This window comes from Nicotiana attenuata, unplaced genomic scaffold (assembly GCF_001879085.1).
Source record: "Nicotiana attenuata strain UT unplaced genomic scaffold, NIATTr2, whole genome shotgun sequence".
In the NCBI taxonomy this organism is placed as follows: Eukaryota; Viridiplantae; Streptophyta; class Magnoliopsida; order Solanales; family Solanaceae; genus Nicotiana; species Nicotiana attenuata.
In genome coordinates, this window is record NW_017674511.1 from 8,853 (window position 1) to 17,704 (window position 8,852).

Consider the following 8,852-nt stretch of genomic DNA (forward strand, 5'->3'; position numbering starts at 1 on the left):
ATTATTCTAACAGTAACGAACAAGAGGTTGAAATCAAACACTGACTAGTCAAACAATTGGACCAGAAACATAACCATGCGAGAAAGATCAAACAAAACATAAAAACTTTAGAAAACCTTTTGCAAAAAAGCGGAAGTGGAACCCCAGATAATTAGAAAGATACTTAGGGTTGATTAGTAGCAGGAAGATTGGGAGAACATTAAAGAAATAGCCATGGAAATAGAAAACACTTCAAACATACAAAGATTCGAACAACAGAAATCAGAGAAATCAAAAACCTAAAGTAGCGCATTGCTAAAAAATCAATTAATAGTGAAGAAACAAGAAACTCTTTAAAGAAAAATCGACGACGAACTCAGAAACTTTCCAGATCTACAAAGATCTGGATGGATTCGTGTATGAAATGAGGGTTTTGAAGAAAGAATGAAAAGGTAAAGAGAATCCAGTCTTAAAGAAGAGATTTGAACCGTAAAAGCACCGAAATAGTAACACTCACAACCATAAACGGACTCTCAGAGAGTCATGAACCAGATCTGGTTAGATCTCTTCGAGATCTTTCCGGGAAATCATAAGAACGAGCAACCAGGAGACGTAGAAGATCGGTAGGAGCCTCAAACGGCCATGGAAATCCATGGGTCGAGTGAGAATCGGGGGGAATAGGATTAGTTTTGGATGGCGGCGGCTAGGGTTAGGTTTAGGTCTCAGAGAGACGGAGAGGATTAGGGATTCTAGGGTGGCTGTTTGTGAATAATGGCTATGGTTTAGAGGGGTCGTTTGGTTAAAAATGGTAAGAAGTGATGGTGGTCGTTGATCTCTATGATCAACGGCCAGGATTTAGAGAGTTTGGGAGCCGGGTAGGATTTAATTGTGCTATGGGTAATTGGTTTGGGCCTGATCTTAGTGAGTTAGGGAATTGGGCTGTTTAATTTAGGCTAGGTCCGAAAAATAAAAAAAAAAGGGGTCATTTGTTAAATACCCATTTAATTGCTAAAACAATTTTTAAAAATAGTTAATAAATTATAATAATGACTTTCATTCCTAGAAATGTTTTAAAATAATTAGTTAATATTTTAAAAATATAATAGGCTATTTTCTGGTAAAATAATATAATAATGCATGCTTGGGCTATAATTGCAAAGTAATTGTAGTTATACCCCAAAAATACAAATGTGGCTATTTATGAAATAATTAAAACTTAGTACAAATGCAAATGATAAAATTAAGCCACAAAATTATTATAAAACTATTTGTGATGCAATTAGTGATTGTTTACATAAATAAGAATACTGGGATAAATTAATTAAAATCTTTTAAAAATGCAAAAATTGTAAAAAATACTAATTGATGCCAATGCATAGTTTTGAAAATATTATAGGGAAAAATTGGGTATCAACAGCTGCCCCTCTTTACCCGGAAAAGATGAAAGAGTTTTCGGGTAAAGAAATGATGGTCAATTTTTGACCGAATGGGGATGTTTTAAAAAATAGAGGCTGAACCCTGGTCTTTGAGCTGCCTACATATCCCTGGTTTTACAAGAATTATGCCATGTATTGTTCTGGACCCATCGGTGAGTGAAGCCGATGGAGTTGTTAAATGAGTGGTAGCTAGTTTCATCAAAAGGTTCTTTTGTGAAGGGTGAGGTCGGATAGAGTTATGGTCGTGAGTCTGAAATGTAACGGATGTATTATAGGGCAGATAGCTGGATATCACGGAGTAAGGTGGGTAACTGATGGGAATATGTTATAATGGCAAAGTGAAAATGGCAGGAGCGAAAACCGGAGCGAAGGCTGCTCCTGTTCGAAGAATGGTTACCTCCTGGATTACCTGCAAAACATAAAACACAATGCATGCGAGTATATAGATAATGCAAATTCCCTTTAGACCATGAAAGATTGTCTTTGGACAGTGCGGATGACGTCCTTAGACTATGATGTCCTGGGCCATGAATTGTGAGATAGGAGATTCGCAGGCCATGAAATGACGTTCTCGGGCCATGAAATGGTGCCTCCAAACCATGACGCCTTTGAATAATGATATGCAAATTTGAGAGATCCTCAGGCCATGGCATGGTGTCTTCAGGCTATGAGGATGCTGCCTTTAGACAATGATGCCTTTTGACAAGTTGGCGATATTTCAGCCTATGAGATGCAATAATATGATGCTAAAAACAACAAGACAAGGCTTAGTCTTGTGAGGTTGAGGGCAGACCTTAGCCCGAAAGTGGAGCAAATAGATAGTGCAGGAGAGGCAGTGCTTAGTCTCGGTAAATAAAAACGATGATTGGCCTTATGCAAATAGGAGGCAGAGCTTATCCTCATGCAAGATTCAGGACAAGGCTTAGTCCCATGCAAATGGAAGGCAGAGCTTAGCCTTATACAAAATGGAGGCAGGGCTTAGCCTCATGCAGATATGGAGGCAGGGCTTAGCCTCATGGAGATGGAGACAGAGCTTAGTCTCATGCAAGATTCGGAATAGGGCTTAGTCCCATGCAAGTGGAAGGTAGAGCTTAGCCTTATGCAGGATGGGGGCAGGGCTTAGTCTCATGCAAATGGAGGTAGGGCTTAGTCTCATGTAGATGGAGGCAAGCTTAGTCTCATGCAGGATTCGGGATAGGGCTTAGTCACATGCAAATGGAAGGCAGAGCTTAGCCTTATGTAGACATGGAGGCAAGGCTTAGCCTCATGCAGATGGACACAGAGCTTAGTCTCATGCATATGGAGGCAAGCTTAGCCTCATGCAGTTCGGGATAGGGCTTAGTCACATGCAAATGGAGGCAGAGCTTAGCCTTATGTAGATATGGAGGCAAGGCTTAGCCTCATGCAGGATTCGGGACAGGGCTTAGTCCCATGCAAAAAATAAAATAGCAGGTGATAGCAGAGTTTTCTTAGCTGAAAATAAATTTCAGTATCACAGTTGTTATGAAGATTGTGACTTGGAAGCATGTGTATTCTTCGCTCCTGCATCCAAAGAAACATCGTGAGTGCTGTAAAAAGGGGAGGTGGGTTCATGCCTCCGTCGGCTTTCTTGGTCCTGTTCAAATCATTGGGGGGTAGCATTGGCTAAACAAAGTCATTTAACAAGCAAGCATGCATAGTTTCGAAGACGCAAATAAAATATATTATTTTAGAAATTGGTTAGATGAACCAGTGACTGTGACATGATCCGAGACCTTGCAACCTCTCGTGCTTATAGAATTTTGGGGGTCCTCCTCAAAATTCTGCCCCGGTTAGGTGGACACATCTGACTGCTGCACATGCTGCGATCAGCTAAAATTACTTCGGAATTTTGAGGGTCCTCCTCAAAATTCTGCCCCAGTTTCTAATTGATTTCTTACTTTCTGGCATATGATGGCGTTGGCTGGACTTGCTCCGGAATTTTGAGGGTCCTCCTCATAATTCTGCCCCAGTTTGGGGTTCTAGGGGGAAATGAATGTTTTATTATGATATGACCGAACCCACAGGGCTGCCTACGTTCCCCTCGTAAATGGGAATCAGGTCAAGCGTAGTTCAATTTACATCATTTTGTGAAAACATAAATAGTTACACATAGTATCGTTTGACTGCATCTGAGTTGATTGGTTTTGGCCAGACCTCTCCGTCCATTTCTGCAAGTATGAGGGCTCCTCCTGTCAATACTCTATGAACCTTGTAAGGGCCTTGTCAGTTAGGAGAGAATTTCCCTTTGGCTTCATCCAGATGCGGGAAGATCTTCTTCAACACCAGCTACCCTGGTGTGAACTGCCTCTGCTTGACTCTCTTGTTGAAGGCTCTGGACATTCTGTTCTGACAGAGTTGCCCATGACACACAACATTCATCCTTTTTCCGTCTATGAGGGCTAGCTGCTCATAACGACTCCTTATCCATTTCGCATCGCTGAGCTCAGCTTCTTGTATGATTCTCAGAGAAGGGATCTCCACTTCAGCGGGAATAACAGCTTTAGTACCATAAACCAGTAAGTAGGGAGTTGCCCCGGTTGATGTGCGGACTGTGGTACGATATCCCAATAAAGCGAATGGCAGCTTCTCGTGCCATTGTTTGTGCTTTTCTACCATCTTTCTCAGTATCTTCTTGATATTCTTGTTAGCGGCTTCTACAGTTCCGTTCATCTAAGGTCTATAGGCTTTGGAATTCTTGTTCTTGATTTTGAAAGTCTCACACATGTTCTTCATCAGATCGCTCTTGAGATTGGAGGCATTGTCAGTGATGATTGATCTTTGGAACTCCAAACCGGCAAACAATCCGGTCGCGGACAAAATCTGCTACGACCTTCTTAGTTACCGCCTTGTAAGATGCTGCTTCGACCCATTTGGTGAAGTAATCAATAGCTACCAAGATGAACCGATGTCCATTTGAGGCGGTGGGCTCGATTGTACCAATGACATCCATTCCCCAGGCGGCGAATGGCCAAGGTGAGCTTGTTGCATTGAGCTCATTTGGCGGCACTTTTATCATATCGGCATGTACTTGACATTGGTAGCATTTTCGGACATGATGGACGCAATCTGTCTCCATTGTCATCCAGAAATAACCGGCCCTAAGTATCTTCTTGGCCAACACAAAGCCATTCATATGCGGGCCTCAGGTCCGAGCATGTATCTTGTCAATTACCTTAGAAGCTTCTTTTGCATCGACATACCTTAGAAATCCCAAATCAAGAGTTCTTTTGTACAAGGTTCCACCGCTGTGGAAGAAATTATTGGGAAACCTCCTAAGCGTACGTTTCTGAGTATGATCTGCATGCTCCGGATATTCTCCTTTTGCCAAATATTCTTTGATATCATGAAACCAAGGCTTCCCGTCTGTTTTTTCTTCAACATGGGCATAATACACCGGTTGGCTGTGGCTCGTTACTGGGATAGGATCGATGAAGTTCTTGTCTGAATGTTGTATCATGGATGACAAAGTGGCCAATGCATTGGCAAACTCGTTCTGAATCCTGGGGATATGCCGAAACTCTATCTTCGTGAACCTTTTTCTCAATTCCTGCACATGGTGCAGATATGGAAGTATCTTGGAATTCTTGGTGGCCCATTCTCCCTGTACCTAGTGCACAAGCAAATCTGAATCAGCGATTACCAGCAGCTCCTGAATTTTCATGTCGATGGCCATGTTGAGCCCTAGTATGTAGGCTTCATACTCTGCCATGTTGTTGGTGTAGGGAAATCTGAGTTTAGCAGATATCGGATAATGTTGGCCAGTTTTCGACACAAAGACGGCTCCAACGCCGACTTTCATGAAATTTGCCGCTCCGTCAAAGAACATTCTCCAACCGTCGTAGGACTCAGCAATGTCTTCTCCTATTAATAGCACCTCTTCATCGGGAAAATACATTTTTAGGGGTTCGTATTCTCCTTCCACAGGGTTCTCAGCAAGATGATCTGCCAGTGCCTGTCCCTTGACTCCTTTTTGAGTCACATAAACAATGTCGAACTCGCTCAACAGGATTTGCCATTTAGCCATCTTGCCAGTGGGCATGGGTTTCTGAAAGATATATTTCAAGGGATCCATCCTTGATATGAGGTATGTTGAGTAGGCACCGAAGTAATGCCTCAGCTTCTGAGCTATCCAAGTCAGAGCGCAGCAGGTACTTTCCAATAGAGAGTATCGCGCTTCGTATGGGGTGAACTTCTTACTCAAGTAATCGATAGCTTGTTCCTTTCTCCCTGTCTCGTCGTGCTGCCTCAGAACACAGCCGAAGGCTCCATCTAGCACTGCAAGGTAGAGTAGCAAGGGTCTACCTGGCTCTGGAGGACCAAGACTTGTGGTGTTGATAGGTACTGCTTGATCTTGTCGAAAGTCTTTTGATAATCTTGGGTCCAAGTGGTTGCAGCGTCTTTCTTTAACATCTTGAAAATTGGCTCACATATAACTGTAGACTGAGCTATGAAGCGGCTGATGTAGTTTAGCCGTCCTAGAAAACTCATTACATCTTTCTTACTCTTCGGCAGCGGTAGCTCCTGGATGGCTTTGCCTTTTGACAGATCCAATTCTATCCCTCGGCGGTTGACAATGAACCCAAGTAACTTTCCGGCAGGAACCCGAATGCATATTTTGCGGTGTTTAGTTTCAGGTTGTATTTTCGCAGTCTGTCGAAAAACATCCTCAAATTGGCTATATGATCTGTGGCTTTCTTGGATTTGATGATGACGTCGTCCACATATGCCTCGATCTCCTTATGTATCATGTCATGAAAAATGGTAGTCATAGCCCTCGTGTAGGTGGCCCCAGCATTCTTTAGATCGAATGGCATCATCTTATAACAGTATACTCCCCATGGTGTAATGAAAGCCATTTTCTCAGCGTCCTCTTCGTCCATCTAGATCTGATGTTAACCGGCAAAACAATCCACAAAAGACTGGAGTTCATGCTTGGCACAATTGTCGATTAGGATGTGTATGTTTGGAAGCGGGAAATCATCCTTTGGGCTGGCCCTGTTGAGATCCCGATAATCAACACAGACCCTGACCTTCCAATCCTTCTTTGGGACTGGCACGATGTTAGATAGCCAAGTTGGGTACTCCACTACCCTGAGGACCTTGGCTTTGATTTACTTAGTATCCTCCTCCTTGATTTTCGGACTCATGTCAGGCTTGAACTTCCTGAGTTTCTATTTTATTGGTGGACATGCTGGGTTTGTGGGCAACTTGTGAGCCATAGTGGATGTACTTAACCCTGTCATATCATCGTATGACCATGCAAAGATGTCCTCATACCCTTTCAAGAACTGTGTGTACTCTTCTTTTTCTGATGGCGACAAGTGGATGCTGATGCGGGTTTCCTTGACAGTTTTGGAGTCTCCCATGTTGATTATTTCTGTTTCGTCTATATTGGACATTGGCTTGTTCTCAAAGTCTTCTACTTCTCTGACAATTTTCTCGGGTATGACATCTTCTTCTTCTGACTCACTATCCTTTTGTTGCGTCGTCTCGTTACATGTCACAGTTGTTGGTTCATCGAGACAAGAAATAGTAATGCTGCATAGATAAAGATATGAGAGAAAAAATGGTAATAATAAATATTGATTCATTGAAGCATAAAAAGCGATTTTCAATAATTTAAACAATATTTTCGGAACATTGGGAATATTATTTAAAACAAAATTCCAAAAAGGGTAATCATTTTTCTTAGAATATAAGCAAAACAATGCTGTTCAGCCTTGCTACCCCGGGACTCTCCGGGCTCTAGATTATCTGACAGTCCAATTCTTTAGGAATGATCCTCTCTCCACAGCTCGGATAGTAGGGCCTTCCTCCTCCTCCTCCTCAACAATTACACAACGGTCCATGTCCTCATCTTCCAAGAACAGGTTCCTTAAGGTTGCCAGTGCTTCTTCCTTCTCTGATCCCCGTATGATGTCGGCCTGTTGGAAGGTCTGACTCAAGTGCGATATAGGTTGCTCCAATGGATAGTACGGACCTCGCCATGGTGGTGACCGGTCATTGTATTCTTGCCAGGTGTATTGATATCCCAGGCCAAAAGTGGTACCATGGCGCTTTAGCTGTATTGGCTTGGTATGCCCTGAAGATTTTTACCAAGACCCTTGCCAGGCTCATACCTTCTCCAGTTCATTGTGCTTGCTATCTTGCTATCCCACCACTTATGTTTGTCGATTGTGTTGACCCGCTCGATGTGATGGTAAGTTTTTCCGCCTAGCTTTCTCCTATTCTCGACCATCGGAATAGTCTGACGGGTGTAAATGGGGTTGCTCCCGTCTCCGTGGATAATCACCTCCTGATAGTTCCACTCGAACTTTACTGCCTGATGCAAAGTTGATGCCACAGCCCTAGTGGCGTGTATCCATGGTCATCCTGACAGCAGATTGTAGGATGCAGGTATGTCTAGCACCTGAAACTCGACATCAAACCACGTAGGCCCCATTTGCAGATAGAGATTGATTTCCCCGATGGTAGCCCTCTGAGATCCATCAAATGCCTTTACGTTCATGGTCCCTTCTCTTATCTCGTATAGGTCTTTGCCCAACCTCTTCAGTGTTGTTAATGGGCAAATATTGAGACTGGATCCTCCATCAATCAGGACCTTGGTAATGAAGTAGTCTTCGCATTGCATTGTGAATATGTAGTGCCCTATTGTGATTCAAACCCTCAGGCGGCAACTCATCCTCGTTGAAAGTGATTTTGTGACTTTCCAATACCTGTCCCACCATGTTAGCCATTTCTCCGCTTGTGATGTTATTGGGCACATATGCTTCGTTCCACACTTTCATCATAGCGTTCCTGTGTGCTTCTAAATTCTATAGTAGCGACAGGATAGATATTTGAGCAGGAGTCTTGTTCAGATGATCGATAACCGAATACTCCCTTGCTTGTACTTTCCTCCAGAGGTCATCTGGACCTGTTTCAATAACGGGAGGTCTGTTAGAGGCCTGTTTCTGGACTCTCCCAAATGCTCGGGTGTATAGAGCCTTCTAGTCCTTGTCATCCCTTGTGCGGCACCAGATTCTCCCGTCTTGGTTTTTCCTTTTCTTCTAGCTTCAGCCACATAATCCCATAGTACAACCTCGGTGCTGAAAGGTGGTATGGTTGATACTATCACCGTAAATGGTGTGTCTACTTTCACCTCAAATGGAATAGGTGCAACTGAAGGGGGTGCTACCTCAACTTCAAATGGGGCTGATGTTGTTACCTTGACCTCCACTGGCGGTTGTACCTGCACTATAATGGGATTGAGTGTGACTGCGGGTTTCTTGGGGTCGTCACCCTCTTTGATAAGTCCGATTGATCCTTCCGGATCCCATTCTTCATCCATCTCTATCACATTGACACCTTCACCCCTGTGATCTGGGAGGGGGTTATTGCGGACATTAGGCATAGCCTCCTTTGCCTGGATGACCT